Raw genomic sequence first — 19,192 nt, 5'->3', positions numbered from 1 at the left:
TTCAATCTACCAGAAACTTCCACTGTCTTTTTTATTGTGGCAACAAGAGTTGTATTTTAATTAACTACAGTATGTCAGTCTGTGAAAACAAATGGCTATACATTCTGGAAACTTCAGCAAACTAAGTTTTGTTATTATTTTTTTACCTGATCTACTCCATCTGCTTCTTTCATTTCTCTTATAAGAACTGTGCTTTAATGATTCCCAAGAAACTCATAATGAGGATGTGGCTTTACACAGTAATCACTGTATGTGAACTATGAGTGCTTATTGGTGCTGTGATTGAGGACGCAAATCATGTAAGAAATCCAGGGCAGTGGAAAGATCACCGGGCATGCAGTCAGAAGATGCCAGTCCTTGCTGTTAGCGGTTCTTAATGTCAACTTTATTTTAGCTTCTACAGTATCTCCTCTTATTCTCAGCTTTGTTATTTGTAAAATGGAGGATTAATAATACCTAATTCCAAAGGTGAGGTTCAAATGAGACAAAAAGCACACGTGTTTTACAGTTTGGAAATAGCTATACAACAGGTACAGATTATTATTAGATCGACTCTCAAAGCACAGAGATGAAAGTTTGTCAAGCACATAAAAATTTAAATGAAAACGAGTGGCAAATATGACCAGAACTGTATAAGAATTTCATTTATTTAGTTTTCTATCGAGGGTCAGGAGTTTTCTTAAAATTTTGAAATCTGCACTTTGGGTTTTATTTAATGGAAGAAAACTTCAGCATAGCCCTATAAATATTTGAGTGTGTGAGGGTGATGGTGACATGTTTTGCTGACCCAAATATCGTCATCCAAAAATGATACTATGTGGGTCGTTCACAGTTTCTTCATATGATAGGGTAGCTATTCCAGTATGATTCGTAGGGAAAACACAGATGACCTACAAAGACATGCAGCAGCATGTGTTATTATGGATGAAGTTCCACCTGGGAATCCTTTGCTTCCTTCTGTGAGGAGTCATGTCACTCCCACAGGAATGGTGATTTCAAGGTTTTATGTCTCCCCACATGTCTAATTATATAAGTGATTCATTTACATTTTAATCTTTAAAAATACCATATTGCAAGTGAACACATAGAATCACTGGAAGCCATATTAAAAGGATCTATTATCCCATTTTATTCCCTTCTGAAAACTGCTGAATTGCTATACCATTTCAAGCCATTAATTAATGAAGACCTTTGTATGAACAAAATATGGAGGATAAAGCTAAATTTTTCAGTTCTTTTGAAAATTGAGCTTGAACTGTTAACATGATTCCAATTTTTTTTATTCTGTTGATTGCTTTGTCCTCTAGAATCGTGGTAACCATCTGAGTGGTCAAGTTGCTTGTATCTTATGCATACAGACTGATATCAGCTGTTTCCTGGGACGTGCCTCGCTCCATACCAGGTGAACAGATTTTTCACTTGTATCTTTATACTTCCCTTCCTAATTCTAGGGTTGCCTTCTTTTCTGCCTTATTGCAATTATTCTCTATAAACCTCTCCCCTTGGTACCAGGTTAAATAATATTGTTTCTCCTCTAGATTATTTATGTCCTTTGCCTGTTTGTAGATAGCTACTTTGCCCATCCACTTGTCGCCCTGCCAAGATGTGCTCATTTAGCGCTTTAATCTTTTATCATCAGTCATTCTTCTCTGCATCTTAATCACTGTTCCATCGTGTCCCTGAACTCCTTCCAGCTTCTCTGCACCTTTTGGGTAGTGAGGTGCCTGGATCTGAGCACCAGGTCCGGTCCCATCAGTCCTGTCTAGGAGGGTCCCATTGCCTCCAGGCTGCTGTGATGCCTTCTTGTTCCCTGAGGTGCTCATTAGAGAGGTGATGCCTGTCTCTACAGGCAGAGTCAAGCATGGCTTCATCACCCCCGTTCTCCTATAGCTCCCTTCTGGTTAATCCTTTTTCCAGAGTGACAATTCCAATTTCTCTCCTCCCCCCTCATTTTCTGGCTCTCTAGCTCTCGCTGTAAGTTTGTCCCTGTTGCTCTTTACTGCTTTTATTTTACTTATCCTGCCTGACTCATGATCTAAATCATCTGTTTTTCTCCCCATTTCTGTCTTTTTCTTGATCTAACGCAACATCTTCCCAGTGCCACCATTTTCTACTTGGTGCTGATAACAATCTCTGCCACTCTGATTGTACATGCATCTATCTCTTAACCAGATCGACTTCTTTCACTCCTCCATGGGAAAGATATGCTTATTCCCTTATGTTTATCTAATATCTTACCTTGTCATTTTTTAACGAAAGAATAAGTAGTTTGACATTATTCTGTTAGGCTTGAAAATTTAGTTTTATCACAGTTCCTCAGAGAAATGAGCTATACATTATGTTTAATACTACTGTTTGCAACTTAATAAAATGACATTTAGTTCAGTTTTTAATCCATAAATTATATATTTTGGGGAAAGATATGATAGGTATAATGTCTCTGAAGTAGTTACAATGTAAATCATGGTTTGTGTTTCTTAAATACTTGTTAATCCTTTCTTCCTTCACTCCATTCTTCCCTGTCTTTCCTGCTTCCTTCCTCCCATCACATAATGGTCCTGAAATCCTGGCATCTGCAGGATAGCGTGAGGGAGAGAATGCAGCACCTGTGATTCTAGACCCTGCTCTAAAAGTGATGGATGAACTGTACAGCCACGTTGAATCACTTATATCGTCACTTGTGTTCTCATACATAACAAGAGCTGGCTTCAAAAAAGTGATGATTAAGTGAGAATAAGGCAGCATTTTATTCACAATTTATAGGAATATGAGAGATAACTCCTAAATAAGTTTTGGGTCAAATTAAGGAGGACCTTGACAACTGGAAAAGTTTTATGTGAAACAACAGAAGGCTTCCCATTGCTTGTCAAATGAATATTATCAAAACTTTCAAGAGTATGAATGTGGTTTGAGTAAAAATGGAGAATTGAAGTGAGGGAGGCTGGAAAAGTTGCTTGGAAAATGTTATAACAGTTCAGGAATTAGATAGTAAAGACAGATAAAGATTAGAGCTTGGAGGAAAAGTTGAATCTAGTATTATGGATTTGGGAACCAACTTTAAAATCAGTGGCTGGTCAAAAGTGGTTGGATTGTCTTACCACCTGGAGTGTTTTTTATTTATTATTATTATTTTTAACATCTTTATTGGAGTATAATTGATTTACAATGGTGTGTTAGTTTCTGCTTTATAACAAAGTGAATCAGCTATACATATACATATGTTCCCACATCTCCTCCCTCTTGCGTCTCCCTCCCTCCCACCCTCCCTATCCCACCCCTCTAGGTGGTCACAAACCACCGAGCTAATCTCCCTGTGCTATGCGGCTGCTTCCCACTAACTATCTATTTTACGTTTGGTAGTGTATATATGTCCATGCCACTTTCTCACTTTGTCCCAGCTTACCCTTTGCCCTCCCCGCATCCTCAAGTCCATTCTCTAGTAGGTCTGCATCTTTATTCCCGTCTTGCCTGTAGGTTCTTCATGACCATTTTTTTTTTTTTTTAGATTCCATATATATGTTAGCATACGGTATTTGTTTTTCTCTTTCTGACTTACTTCACTCTGTAGGACAGACTCTAGGTCCATCCACCTCACTACAAATAACTCAATTTCGTTTCTTTTTATGGCTGAGTAATATTCCATTGTATATATATGCCACATCTTCTTTATCCATTCATCTGTTGATGGACACTTAGGTTGCTTCCATGTCCTGGCTATTGTAAATAGAGCTGCAATGAACATTGTGGTACATGACTCTTTTTGACTTATGGTTTTCTCAGGGTATATGCCCAGTAGTGGGATTGCTGGGTCATATGGTAGTTCTATTTGTAGTTTTTTAAGGAACCTCCATACTGTTCTCCATAGTGGCTCTATCAATTTACATTCCCACCAACAGTGCAAGAGGGTTCCCTTTTCTCTACACCCTCTCCAGCATTTATTGTTTCTAGATTTTTTGATGATGGCCATTCTGACTGGTGTGAGAAGATATCTCATTGTAGTTTTGATTTGCATTTCTCTAATGCTTAATGATGTTGAGCATCCTTTCATGTGTTTGTTGGCAATCTGTATATCTTCTTTGGAGAAATGTCTGTTAAGGACTTCTGCCCATTTTTGGATTGGGTTGTTTGTTTTTTTGATATTGAGCTGCATGAGCTGCTTGTAAATTTTGGAGATTAATCCTTTGTCAGTTACTTCATTGGCAAATATTTTCTCCCATTCTGAGGGTTGTCTTTTCGTCTTGTGTATGGTTTCCTTTGCTCTGCAAAAGCTTTTGAGTTTCATTAGGTCCCATTTGTTTATTTTTGGTTTTATTTCCATTTCTCTAGGAGGTGGGTCAGAAAGGATCTTGCTGTGATTTATATCACAGAGTGTTTCGCCTATGTTTTCCTCTATGAGTTTGATATTGCCTGGCCTTATATTTAGGTCTTTAATCCATTTTGAGTTTATTTTTGTGTATGGTGTTAGGGAGTGTTCTAATTTCATTCTTTTACATGTAGCTGTCCAGTTTTCCCAGCACCGCTTATTGAAGAGGCTGTCTTTTCTCCATTGTGTGTTCTTGCCTCCTTTATCAAAGATAAGGTGACCATATGTGTGTGGGTTTATCTCTGAGCTTTCTATCCTGTTCCATCACCTGGAGTGTACTCATGGCTAATCCAGACTCCAGAATACCCCTCTGTGACTTGCTGAAATGGAGTATTTGGAGAGGGCGGCATGGAAACTGTAATTGTTACAAGCCCCTCAGTTACTTCGTATGCTCATAACTGGTTACAGAATTTTAAGGGGAAAGAGTTGTCACTGTCACAATAAGTTAATTTTAGGGTCTAGTGTGATGAGGAAAAGAAAGAGTAACTAAAGGGGATTAATGGACCAAGACACTAGGATCATGGAGGGAAAAACCTGGGCCTGCGATGAGTGAATGATGTGGTTAACCAAGCAGGTAGACACAATAGGCACGGTTGATGGGAATGGGTGAAGAAGTTCAAGTGAGGAATTTGTGAGACACCTAGGAATTCTGAGCTTTTGTTCTTAGTAGAATAGAAGAACTTCCGAATGGTATTGCAAATCAGTGTGGTTTAGGTAACTAAAGTGAAAAGTTGAGAACAGAATATTGTTGGGGAACGGAACTACACCTCTGGCCAGCAGAGATTTGGTTGTTTAGTTCTCTTTTGTTTTCCCCAAACAGTGGTGATGCATGTGAAGCTATAAATTAATGCTTTTCATTTACTTATATGTATTGGGAAAGCAAAATCAAAAAGTAAATGGCTAATCATCTTCGGGCACAGTGCCTAGGACCCAGACATCAGAGTGTTAGTGTGAGCACTTAAGAGAAAATGTATAGGGTTTAGGAAAGGGTCAAATAGTGGAGAAAAGATGCATAAATTGTACAGTGGGGGCCTGTTTAGGGATACCAAATTGTTAACTTCTTTGCAGAAGCATTTTTTAGGAACTTAGTCTTACTTGGGAAAATGAATGAAAATATCTTTCTGTTAATACTTTGAAAATAGCCAGTCTTTTATTCAAGTTATTTTCATTTAGTATACTACAGCAGTATTTCAACATTAACATCAAAACTGTGACCTTGTTTGAGATTAGTGTTCTTTATTTACTGCCACGCTTTTAGTATTGACTTTCTTTAGCCATCGAAGCAAATAAGAATGAATCTTTATTTCACAAAATGAAGAAAGAGAATCAAAACACAGATCTTTAAAAAAAAAAAAATCTGACTTAAAAAAGTAGGCTTGTGTTGGGGATAGTAAGACTTTCTATATCTCAAAGTGGCATTTGTTTCTGAAGCATGTCAGCCTCCCTGCACAATGACTTACTGTGCTTATCTATAAAGAGAAAAATAAACTATTATGCAAACTCACTTCCATTTGGAAACTGTAGTGCCAAGTGTTAATGGCATCATTATTTCAAACAAAATCTGTTAGAACCATTACTTTTTGTCATAGGTTTCATGTGGGAATTTCCATGAAGAGTTTGTAGTCTATAAGACATTCACATGGCATAACTATTTTCTTCTTACTATCTATTATGCTAATGATTTTCTGGGTAGACACATTGGTCCTTTCATAAAAAAAGAAGTCAATTTCTTAACCTTTGCTAGCTGTCTTTCTGAATGTATCCCTTATACCAATTGAATATGGGTGATATATTGGTGATATCTTTGGAGGGAAATGTAAACAACACATGAGGGGATGGAGTTTGCCCATAAGTTGGTAAGCACCTTAAAAATTTTCAATATTGAATTAAAATGTCATCAAGACAATAAGAATTAAAGAGAGACTTGTTTTTCTCAGGAGAGAATTTTGGAACTTTGTTAACTCTTGAAAGTACACTTGTTATTTCAGGTTGGTAGAATCAAGCTCTAGCGTTCTATGAAATACATAAAAGTTGAAGACTGCTTTGTTATATTAAGAATTACTTATCTTATGGCATAATATAAGATATAAATATAGTAACACCTTATTTTGTCTACATGTAGCACTTCTAAGCTAATATATATAAAATATACATGTCAGAAGTAGGTGATTAAAAACTAGCAATCTTCAGAAGAAAAATCAACATAATTGAATAAATCCAGATAAATTTGGACTTAAAAGCATATCAGGTAAAATAAAGGGAATTGTATACATGTGATGAGTCGTATTGTTTTTTCATGATTTCAACAGCTCAGTGTTAAATTGTTGTTGATTAAGGTACCTCAGTTTTTTAATGAGAAATCAAAGACTGTTTACTTGTTGTTCTATGATAGGTGCAAAGTCCACTATGGTAATATAAGATGCTTTAATAATTTGCATTCTATTAAAGAGCTAACCTTCATTAGAAATAAATATCTAAAATAAAATAAGGCATTCATGTCTGTAAATGTAATACACCTAGAAGGTAAAAAAAGCTATAATTATATTATTATGCTTTTTCAAATAATAAATGTTTCACAGTCACTAAATATATAAATGAATTATTTACAAAGTGTCTTTAATAAACACCATCACTAGGGGCTGCTCACTGATTTGTCTATAATTAAGGATTCATGTACTCTTGCATATTACCTCCTTGTTGAAAACACATTAAGTTTCGGTATGACCAGGTGTTATCAGAGATTTAATATGTACCCATGGAAAAGAAATAACTAGTTGACCCATCAGGGAGATTAAAACTAACGCCATTGCCTCATGAGTACTAAGCTCTAATGGACAAGTTAACTAGCCTCCTAGTGATTTAGTGCACAGTAAGAAATGTATTTTATTAAGTATTACTATCTCTTAGCAACATTTTTTAAATTACAAGAGAAAATAAAAATATTTATATCATGCTTTAGTGTTTAGAGGTGAAGTGTATTGATAGCTTCATCTCACATTTAAAAATATTTTTTAAAAAAGTCAGATGGATTGGCAGGATGTATAGATAAAGCAAATTTAGAAAACTGTTAATCATTGAATCCGGGTGTGGGTATATGGATGTTTGCTGTATATTTTATGTTTTATAAATATTAAAAATATTAAAAACTTTTATAATAAAAGTTTGGAAAAACATTTGCAACATAGACTATTACATCATTTTTGAAAGCAATCAATGTGATAAAATATGAAGGGAGCTGCCAATAATAACATGATATAATTCCTTATAAGTAGAAAGACAAGCTATGCTATATTTTAATATGTGAAGTATATTTTTAAAGTAAATTTGAACTTTAGCTAAATTCCTTTCAGATGTATATATTTTTTGGAAACAGATTTTACTCTTATCTCTTTAGATTATGTGTTTAAACCTAATTATTTTTTATGGTTGTTTATTATTCAGAGATAACCTAAAGTTATCACCTTGTGTTGTATTTTCATCAATGGGCTTATTCAGTTTTATGGTCCTCTCTGGTACATTTACAAAGTGCACTTTATGCTGCACTTCTACTTTCCTATAAACATGGAAACAATCTGTACTACTGTATTTCAAATCATTGCCATCCCAGCCATTACTTCATTTGCAGTGAAAAGCACAAATAAACTGGGCAAGTACATTTCATACATGTTCATTTCTAAAGTGTTAATAAGTAAATGCCTGTTGGCCTTTGCACAGAGGAAGTGGCACACCCCCCCACATGGTGGGATTTGTGTACTTCTCTGTCCATTCCCCTCACATCTATTAGTCCTTCTGGGTTTTGTTCCATCTTTTTTTTAAATAAAATATTTAAGCAGTCTATTAAAAGTTACGTGTTATCAGCCCCTATGAGTTAGGAATACCTGAGCTTTAATTACTGTGTATCCTAGACAGTCCTAAGAAAATGGGGCATAGGGAGAGTTTGGAACTTAGACGCTCTCTGATGTCAGTAACATCTGAACATTTCTCAGTTTAGCAGGCACGGGGGTAGGAGGCCAGGCAGGCAGGAGCAAGCTAAGGCACTGTGTGTTAGAGAACAGGAGCAAGATAGGGCCTCTTTGGGCTGAGCTGAAAGAGGGAGAGGAGACAGTCTGCGTGATGGTTTGCTAGCAGTCTTTGGATAATCTATGTCCATACCACGTGCAATGTTCTTTATAGATATGATCAGTACAAAAAGACCATGGATTACTAATGATGATTGAATCTCTGGCATATAATTTTACTGATAGTTTTCATTGAAACAAATAAAGTGTAAAGTCATTATGATGCCTCTGGTCCTACTAGTCATTTACTTTTGAATGTCGTCAAGATTAGAAATTACCTGTCAATAGTTATTTATTTCTCTCAGAATCAGGGTCACAGGTTTCTGTTAATTGCCAGTACAAACAAGTGCAAGTGTCCCAGTTTCTAGGCTACTTGCATTTGATATGCATGGGTGCCAAGAGCAAAAGACTGACAACTATGCTAGGGCTTTCAACTATCTTATTAGATTTACAGAATAACAAAATTTACCATATGGGTGACAAGCAGTTGTTCAATTTCTCATCTGGATCAATATTTGTATTTGTTTTCTAAAATATACTTTTTATAGAAATTATTTTGATAATGAGGTTATCAATATGTATTTGAAGGCATATCACTAGTACTAATCTTAGCAAAGCTCTTTTGTTATTAAATTATTACTAGCTCTGTTAATGCTCTTATTTTTCCAGTGTTTTCCAAGCATTATCAATACCTCTGTTTTCTTTTACTATAAGATGTTACTAACCTTTTACACCCTTGTCCAGTCTGAGGTCGTTTTCATCCTTACCAACTTCTCTTCTCCACAACCCAACGTAGGTTTATGTTGTCCTCTTTTTGCACTACTACTCCTTTTTAGGCAAGAATACAGATGTCTTTGGGCTACCAAAGCATTTAATTTGTTCATCTGAGATCAAATTTAGTTGTAAATGTTGATAGCTCTTTCACTTGCTTATGATTAACAATGATCCTTCCATATGCAGCTTTGACTTAGCTTAATAATCAGCAAGAGGTCGATCCAGTCATTACTTACTTGCACATTTCAGTGAAGTTTGTCCAGCAGGTGTTTGAAATAATCAAAACTTATGATCAAAAAGCATCCTCTCTGGGTAAACAAATACTTTTCTGCAAGTAAGTGTAGGTGTAAAATAAAACATTACATTGTAACAAGGAAGAAGTCAAGGTGAGAGAAGCAGGAAATTTTACAGTGATGATATTTTCCTATATTTTATTATCAGGCCATAGCAAACATACAATAATGAACATATGATATAATTAGAAAGTAAATAAAACCATTCTGGACATATAACACATCTGTAACAGATTTTCCTTGCAAATTAGTTTTCTGGACGTTTTCGTTGCTTTAATCCAAGTGGGCTTAGAAAACTTGACTCTTTTTAGATAGGATCTATAATTTGTGAATTTATAATATGAATTACAAGTTGCGTAATATCTTTTAGGAAAAAGCTAACATAAAACCTCAAGATGGCCTAGAACCTTCAGTTCAATACAATCGAATATGAAATACTAATGCAAAGAGCATGTGAGATGCTTTGAAAGAATGGTATTCCAATAAACTATAATAATTAAATTAAAAACTGCATACTTAAATGATCATCACACATACACACAAATTGATAGTAAAGCTCAATTTTAACCAATATTGAAATGTATTCTAGTCTGATTATTAAATCTTCTGATGAAGAACTACATACTTTCTGGAGTTGATTTTGAAAATAATCTATTACTGTTTGTTAAGAACATCACACTGTTTTGCTTGTATGTATGCTTTGTTCAGTTTTGCTTTTGTTTGGGATTAGAAGATTTCCAGAAATTGTTTATATGTGTGTAAATGTAGAGAAGTTTACCTAGTTTTGTTGAAGATTTCTGAAGTGAAGAATGACGGAAGGAAAGAAGACAGACTGTTCAGAATTAAGAGAGGGAAGGAGAAAATGAACAAACTTCATAAATAATAATTTATTTTCTGTATTCAGTTTTTGCATAAGTTTTCTGTGTCAAATCCCTTATGTTGCTTTACTTGCCTTTTAGTCTCAGTAATATCAGATAACTTCTAATTTCCTGGTGTGCGTGTGTGTGTGTGTGTGTGTGTATTTCTTTGTATGCAGGTAACAGTGCTATTTATATATTTATTTTTTAATTTTTATTTTATATTGGAATATAGTTGGTTAATAATGTGTTAGTTTCAGGTGTAGAGCAAAGTGATTCAGTTATATACATATATAAAGAATATATATATTCCTTTTCAAATTCTTTTCCTGTTTAGGCTATTTACAGAATATTAAGCAGAGTTCCCTGTGCTATACAGTAGGTCCTATATCTATTTTAAATATAGCAGTGTGTACATGTCAATTCCAAACTCCCAGTCTATCCCCCGGTAACCATAAATTTGTTCTCTAAGTCTGTGAATCTGTTTCTGTTTTGTAAATCAGTTCATTTGTATCATTTTTTTTTAGATTCCACATGTAAGTGATATCATATGGTATTTGTCTTTCTCTGTCTGACTTCACTTATATGATACTCTCCAGGTCCATCCATGTTGCTGCAAATAGAGTTATTTCATTCTTTTTAATGGCTGAGTAATATTGCATTGCATACATGTACCACATCTTCTTTATCCATTCATCTGTCGATGGACATTTAGGTTGCTTCCATGTCTTGGCTATTGTAAACAGTGCTCAATAGAGGTTTCTTAAAAAACTAAAAATAGAGATACCATATGATCCAGCAATCCCACTCCTTGGCATGTATCTGGAGGAAAACATGGTTCGAAAGGATACGTGCACCCCAATGTTCGTTGCAGCAGTGCTATTTATTTATTTATTTTTTTAATATTTACTTATTTATTTGGCTGCACCTGGTCTTAGTTGTGGCATGAGGGATCTTTGTTGCCACGTGCGGGATCTTTGTTGTGGCATGCGGGCTCCTTTAGTTGCAGCATGTGGGATCTAGTTCCCAGACCAGGGATCAAACCCAGGCCCCCTGCATTGGGAGCACGGAGTCTTGACCACTGGGCCACCAGCCAAGTCCCAACAGTGCTATTTTATATTGCTTAGCATTTGAAGAAAGTTCAAGGTGATTAAGCATTTAAATATTATAACTGTGTTAAATTATTTTTGAAACTCTAGAACATTGTAAAGCAATTATACTCCAATAAAGGTGTTTAAGAAAAAAACACAAAACTCTAGAAACACTGTTTTGAAATATTATTTTGTTTTTCCCACATTTACAATGAAAGAAACTCACAGGAAACAAAAAAATAACACCATCACCACATAGGGAAGTCAGTGTGAAGAAAGTCAGCTTTGGACTGTCTCCAGCGGGGCTTGATTTTGGTATCACAATGAAGATGTTGTTATACCAGGCTTCCACCTACTTGGTGAACTTAGACATAAACTCGGAAGACAGAAACATAGAAAAGCTTCAGTGACTGTAATCTTCTGGCTATAAATCTGGAAGAGCTGGAAAAGACAAAAGAGTGAAGGAGATATTAAAATGAAGCTTGAAGAGTCAAGCAGTGCATTGATTAGTATGTTGCATTAGCAAATTCTCCTGCAGATATGATTTGGTGGGTGATGCTACTTGCAGTGATACATTTTTAAATTTCCTAGAAAAGCACTTAGAATGGAAATTTCCAAAGCTTTTCAGTACCTTAGCTCAGTAACATTTCCATGGTACCACTAGGCCAAGAAATAAACAAAAACCAAGAATTCTGTTTAATAAATAGTTGTAGCCAAACAGCTTATTAGTTCCAGCCAAAAAACTTAATAGGTATTTATGTACTGACAGCCTAAATTGAAAGAAAAAATTAAATTAATATTTTTATTTTATTCTTAAATAACCGCAATTACTTCTTGATGGGTGTGTGAGTGTACGTTGGGCACTGCACAACTTCTCAAACCTTGGAAACAGATTGAACACTGTCATCTTTGTTACCTGTTCCACATGCATTTTCAGGAGGTACTTGCTTTTGATCTCGTGACCTGCTGAAAACCTAGCTTTGCACAGCTATGATGCCATTGAAAGGAATGTTTCACTCTCTAATGTTGAAACTGTGAAATACCTTGACTAGTAATTTGTAATGATACAACATCTGTGTCTGACAGATGTTGAATACAGTTGTGTTTACCTTGACATTTTAAAATATCCCACAGCGTGCCCTGTGAGTTCACTTAGCACTCCAGGGTGCCTTGGCACACGGTCTTGGAATCATGTAAACTATTAGATGCTAAAGTGAATCATAGACCCTGAATCTTAAAACTGAGAAGTCAAAAAGCCTCTGCCAGAGTGAAAGTAAATGGAAAGCACTGTTAAGCAAGTCTTCTTTATTCTTTAACATGTCATATTCTTTAATCTCAATGTTTTCTAGTTTTCTCAAATATTTGAGAAATATAGTTATTGCAAATATTTATCAGGATTCGTAGTATAATTTTCTGTGGCTTTGGAAATTTGATGTTAGCATACACAGTGGTTGTTTGACGCAAATGTTAGTTGTATATTTTAAGAAAATAATATTATCACTGTCTATTAGGACATTTTCAATTTTGACATGGCATTTTAAGAGTTGGACTGTTTTTCAAAGTTTCCAACTATACGTTTTTCCAGCTACCTTTTTTCAACAGTCCATGAGATGTACGAGAGGAGACTTTCTATCTTCTCATGTGTATATCCTAACTGCAAATAAACCCTGGGGTGCTGTAAGTCAGGGGATTTGAACTAATTTTCCATTTTATCTAATTTTGCATTTCAGTAACCCAGTTAACTCTATAAACATTGTTTCCTTTTAAAAACAAATATATTATAGAAATGTGTATTTACTCTCAGCTAAGGAACTCAGTGGATCTTATCTGGATTATTAGAAGAAACCAAATATGAGAATTTTTAAACTAGATGATGTTATTCATTTCCTGAACAATAAACTATGAGAACCATCAGTGTCCCCAACTGAAGGCTCAGAACCAAAAACTAAAGCAAGTTATGTTAAAGTGAATCATTAAGAATATAAATCAATTTTTAAGTGAAAAGTAAAACAGAAAATATAATAATGTAGAGCTCTTCTTACATATCTCAGGCAGGGCTAAGTAATAGTGATCATTCGTGGGGATACCTCATTCTTGTCACTGACATTCTTATGATTTTGAATTAAAGTTTTGAGTCATTTATTTTTTTCCCATCTGTTCCTTTTGAATCCTAATTTCCCTACCACCTACTTTGTTAATAAAGTTTCCGTACCTTTAAATAGATAAAGTCGTCATAATCTCTGGCTGTGGTAACCAATTAGCTGACTTTCATAACAGGGATAACTGGTTTAAATTTTACTCACTGACTGAAACCATTTCTCATCTACTAGACAACCGATGTGTGAAGGAATGAAACCCAGAACTGGTGCTGGGCAGGCTGGTTGGTCTGGGATCTTGTGAATTCTCTCAGCTAAAAAACTCTTAAAAATCTAAAGGGAGAAGTAGCAGGGAGTTGGTCATATGAATGAAGGCTGTATGGAGGTAATGGGAAGGGCATTTCACCTATGTTGTACGAGCAAGATTGACTCTGGTTGTTTCATATCCAACTACGAGAGCAGAAAGCAATAACTTAGCCTAGGTTGTGACGTGCAATACCTAGTAAGTGAAACATTAGGAGAAAATAATAATATGTAAATAATATGGTACTATAAGAAAAAGAATTTGATATTTTTAACTTCATAAAATCCTATCACCTAAATGTTAGAAATATAAGTGTGTATATGTATACGTACATACACATACTTGTGTGTGTATGTGTGTGTGTGTGTGTGTGTGTGTGTGCATGTGTGTTTCTGGATGTTTCCTGTAAATGGATTGTAGTGTTATATTTTTCATGATTGGTATTGAATTGCTTTCTAGCCAGGTAGCTAGTCGCAAGTCTGTAGATAGAGGCATATTTACAGGTAGTTAGAAATAAGGATGATTAGAAAGGTGGACAGAAACTCTACCCCTGTGCCTACTACTGTGAGTAAATAATGTTAAAATTGTGGCAACATAATAAACCCCTTCCCTGAAGGAATGAAAATGTTTGCCTGGTTCACTCACTTAATCCTAATTGCTATACCAAAGTGCCTTCTTCTGGACTTTCCATTCCTGAGGCTCCTTCCTTGCAGTGTGCATGTTAAATTTGCTACTCCTCTGAGCACCCACACTGATTTGCTGCATACTTTTCTAGCCTGCTTCAAAAGTCTGCTGCCATGTTACCAAAAGTATTTGGAGATTTTGCTGTGCATATATATATGTATATACACACATATATATTATACATATTTATATATACACATACACAAATATACAACATGTGAAGAGACTGGTTCTTGCCACTCCTCCATTTCTTTTATCTATGAAATCTGCCACTATGCTATTTTTTCTTTTGAAATTATGACTAATTTCTTTTTATAAATACAATGACATGCTATCTTAAATGCAAAATCAAGTAAAGGATTTAAAAATAGTATGTGTGAAATGTGATGTCTTGTGTGTGTACATATATATATTGCAAAATGATAAAATGCTATACAAATATAAGGTGTATTGAATTGTCCTTTTATACCAACTAGTTTTTCTTTATGTGTATGTTTTGAGTCTCTCTTTAAGTTTTGTATTTGAGTCATCGAAAATAAGTTTTTTTAATTGGAGTATAATTGCTGTACAATGTTGTGTTAGTTTCTGCTGTACAATGAAGTGAATCAGCTGTATGTATACATATATCCCCTCCTCTTGGACCTCCCTCCCATCCCTCCCCATCCCACCCATCTAGATCATCACAGAGCACCGAGCTGAGCTCCCTGTGCTATATGGCAGGTTCCCACTATCTATTTTACACATGACAGTGTATATATGTCAATCCTAATCTCCCAATTCGTCCCACCCTCCCCATCCCCCCCACCCCCCCACCGTGTCCACATGTCCATTCTCTATGTCTACGTTTCTATTCCTGCCCTGGAGACAGGTTCATCTGTACCATTTTTCTAGATTCCACATATATGCGTTAATATATGATATTTGTTTTTCTCTTTCTGACTTACTTCACTCTGTATGACAGACTCTAGGTCCATCCACATCTCTACAAACGACCCAATTTCATTCCTTTTTTTGGCTCAGTAATATTCCATTGTACATATGTACCACATCTTCTTTATCCATTCATCTGTCGTTGAATATTTAGGTTGTTTCCATGTCCTGGCTATTGTAAATAGTGCTGCAACGAATATTGGGGTACATGTGTCATTTTGAATTATGGTTTTCTCAGTGCATATGCCCAGTAGTGGGATTGCTGGGTCATATGGTAGTTCTGTTTTTAATTTTTTAAGGAACCTCCATACTGTTCTCCACAGTGCTGTATCAATTTACATTCTCACCAGCAGTGCAAGAGGGTTCCCTTTTCTCCACACCCTCTCCAGCATTTATTGTAGATTTTTTAATGGTGGCCATTCTGACTGGTGTGAGGTGATACCTCATTGTAGTTTTGATTTGCATTTCTCTAATAATTAGTGATGTTGAGCATCTTTTCTTGTACCTCTTGGCCATCTGTATGTCTCCTCTGGGGAAATGTCTATTAAAGTCTTCCACCTATTTTTTGATTGGGTTGTTTGTTTCTTTGATATTTAGCTCCATGAGCTGTCTGTATAATTTGGAGAAATGTCTATTAAAGTCTTCCACCTATTTTTTTATTGGGTTGTTTTTATTTTAATTAATTAATTTATTTTTGGCTGTGTCTGGTCTTTGTTTCTGTGCAAGGGCTTTCTCCAGTTGCGGTGAGCAGAGACCACTCTTCATCTCAGTGCGTGGGCCTCTCACTGTCACGGCCTCTCCCATTGTGGAGCACAGGCTCCAGATGCACAGGCTCAGTAGTTGTGGCTCACAGGCTTAGTTACTCCGCGGCATGTGGGATCTTCCTAGACCAGGGCTCGAACCTGTGTCCCTGCATTGGCAGGCAGATTCTTAACCACTGTGCCAACAGGGAAGCCCAGGTTGTTTGTTTTTTTGATATTTAGCTCCATGAGCTGTCTGTGTATTTTGGAGATTAATCCTTTGTCTGTTGCTTCATTGCAAATATTTTCTCCCATTCTGAAGGTTGTCTTTTCCTCTTATTTATGGTGTTCCTTTGCTGTGCAAAAGCTTTTAAGTTTCATTAGGTCCCATTTGTTTATTTTTGTTTTTATTTTCTTTACTCTAGGAGGTGGGTCAAAAAAAGATCTTGCTGTGGTTTATGTCAAAGAGTGTTTTTCCTGTGTTTTCCTCTAAGAGTTTGATAGTGTCTGCCCTTACATTTTGGTCTTTAATCCATTTTGAGTTTATTTTTGTGTATGGTGTTAGGGAGTGTTCTAATTTCATTCTTTTACATGTAGCTGTCCACTTTTCCCAGCACCACTTATTGAAGAGACTGTCTTTTTTCCCCTGTATATTCTTACCTCCTTTGTCATATATTAGGTGACCATAGGTACATGGGTTTATCTCTGGGCTTTCTATCCTGTACCATTGATCTATATTTCTGTTTTTGTGCCAGTACCATACTGTCTTGATTAATGTAGCTTTGTAGTATAGTCTCCCCAGTATAGGGCCTTCTCTATAGCAGATATTTTATGATTTTTTATTATTAAACACACTGTATTATCTTGCTCAGTGTGAAGGTTGAGTCATGATAATTTCCTGTTCCTTTTATTCGAGTTCTTTCCTATGAGTTGTACTTTCAGTACTCCAAGTGTCCAGCAAGGTAGCCAAGGTAGTTTTTGCAATGCCAAGTTTCTCTGATATTTTGGATAGATTGAGTTTAAAAGTGTCTGTAAAATGGTGGGGGAGAAATGCAGTTTCTTAACTTGTCATTCAGTTCTTAAATACATTTAGAACTAAAAATTAAATAACAACAATAGCATAAAATATATCAATATCCTCTGATTAAATTATTGTTTGATTTAAGAAATGTACTTTTGTCTATCCCCTCCAAAAACAATAATATGTTGTTCAGATCATCACATCTATGTCAATACTACACAATTTATATTTGGCTTCATCATTCACTTACTCATGGTTTCTTTCATTCTCCATTATAAGTTGAACATGTGTTATATAGCAAGCATTATGCCAGAATAAAATAAAGGATAAAAAGTAGATGTCTCTATCCTCATAATTCCTATATTTGAATGGAACCATTCCAGGAAGAGGTTAAAAATTCAGAAGATAGGTTAGAGTGATGCTGTCATTTATATTCAACAATTCAGAGTCTTGAAGACTCCTAATGAGGTTTCAAGGATTATATTTTTCCTCCTTGCCTTATAAACAAATAAACCAAACTAAACACTACTAAAAGCCAAGCTAGATCTGTGTGTATTAGCCAGCTGCTCCAGGATTTCCCTCCAAAACTGATTTGTTCTCCTTAGTTAAGTACAGTGGCCACCAAAGCCAGATTGATTTGTAATGACAATTTTCCCATCTCTGGGATGTTAATCAATGGATTGGCATTAAAGTAAGAATCCATGGTAAATCCTAAGCAAATTCTGTGAGGTATTAATATCTGCTTTATATTAATCAGATGTTTCAAAGTAGTGGTGAAGGGCATAAGGAAGATAAGAACAAGCACACTTTAATTTTGGGCTCTAGACTCATTTTAAAGTGTTGGATATTGCAGACTAGCTCTTAAAAAAAAGTTTCTGTATAAATGCTTGGAAATCTTGCTAAAGATCCTCACAGAAATTCTGGTGGTTCTGTAAATTGTGTGCATTTTTCTGTCACGTCAAGTTTGAGGCGAAAAATATATCACCACGCTGGGAATCCCTTCCCCTCTGTCTCACAGCAAAGTATGATGTTTTCTACTTTTGGGGACAAGAATAAAAGGTTCAGATTTCTGCATCTTACAGACGTTTCAAAGCTAGTTTTAATTTCACCTTTTATTTTGTTTAATTTTAATTAGTCTAAATTTTAAAAGTGGTACTCGATACAGTTATTGGAAAACTTTTAACTTTGTCTGAAACATCTATGGTACATTCAATCTCCTTTTGCAATTGTAAATTTTATGAAATCTGAATACAGACCAAGTATTTTGAATGAAAATCTAACATTCAAATAGAGAAATGCTGAAAGTGTAAATTGCGCAGCTGATTTGGAAGACTTAGAATGAAAAGCATAAAGCGTCTGATTAGTACTTTATCTATTGATTAAATGTTAAAATGATGGTATTTTAATATATTGGATTAAATAGAATATAAAAATTGGTTTCACCTGTTACTTTCTACTTACATGGCTACAAAAATTTTATAACGTGTGTGTCTTGCATTATATTTCTATTGGACGGAACTAGTATATATTTTAGAAGTGATATTAAATATAATATTACATATAATAACATACTTTATGTTATTTTTATCTCTGATTATTTTGAAATTACTGTGAGAATAAAATTATGAACATTTACCTTAAAACTTATATGTCAGGTACTCTAGTAATCACTTTATTTCTCTAGCTGACTGTATATGAGTGTGCCGTGTCATCTCATTTCCATATCTAATTACATGTAGCATCATGATTGGTATGTAGTGTGTATCCATTATCATTCTTGTGAGTAAGTTTTAAGATGCTCTTATTGGAAGTAATTTTTGCCTCATGGCTAAAGGTATGAGAGGCAGGATTATTGAAGAGAGAAGAAAAGTTTTAACAAACTGTTTGAGGTAGACTTCCTCTTAATGTTATTTTTCCTAATTAAGGTGGAAATGTCTTAGCATTTGGAATTCCCAGAGAAGATCTTTTCACTTCATGGCGC

At 35.2% G+C, this 19,192-nt stretch overlaps 1 protein-coding gene across 1 annotated transcript in view; it reads left to right on the top strand.

Annotated features, from left to right (window-relative positions):
- Positions 1–1,323: 1,323 nt before the first annotated feature.
- The window catches only part of SEMA3D (semaphorin 3D), a 177,083-nt gene continuing 159,214 nt past the window's right edge, over positions 1,324–19,192 (top strand). The window contains exon 1 of the mRNA XM_082846434.1: positions 1,324–1,402. The gene's annotated coding sequence lies outside the window, so the exon portion shown is untranslated. The remainder of the gene's footprint in view (positions 1,403–19,192) is intronic.

This window comes from Leucopleurus acutus (assembly GCF_964270905.1).
Source record: "Leucopleurus acutus genome assembly, chromosome: 9".
Taxonomy (NCBI): Eukaryota; Metazoa; Chordata; class Mammalia; order Artiodactyla; family Delphinidae; genus Leucopleurus; species Leucopleurus acutus.
This window is presented reverse-complemented; position numbering and strand designations above follow the sequence as displayed.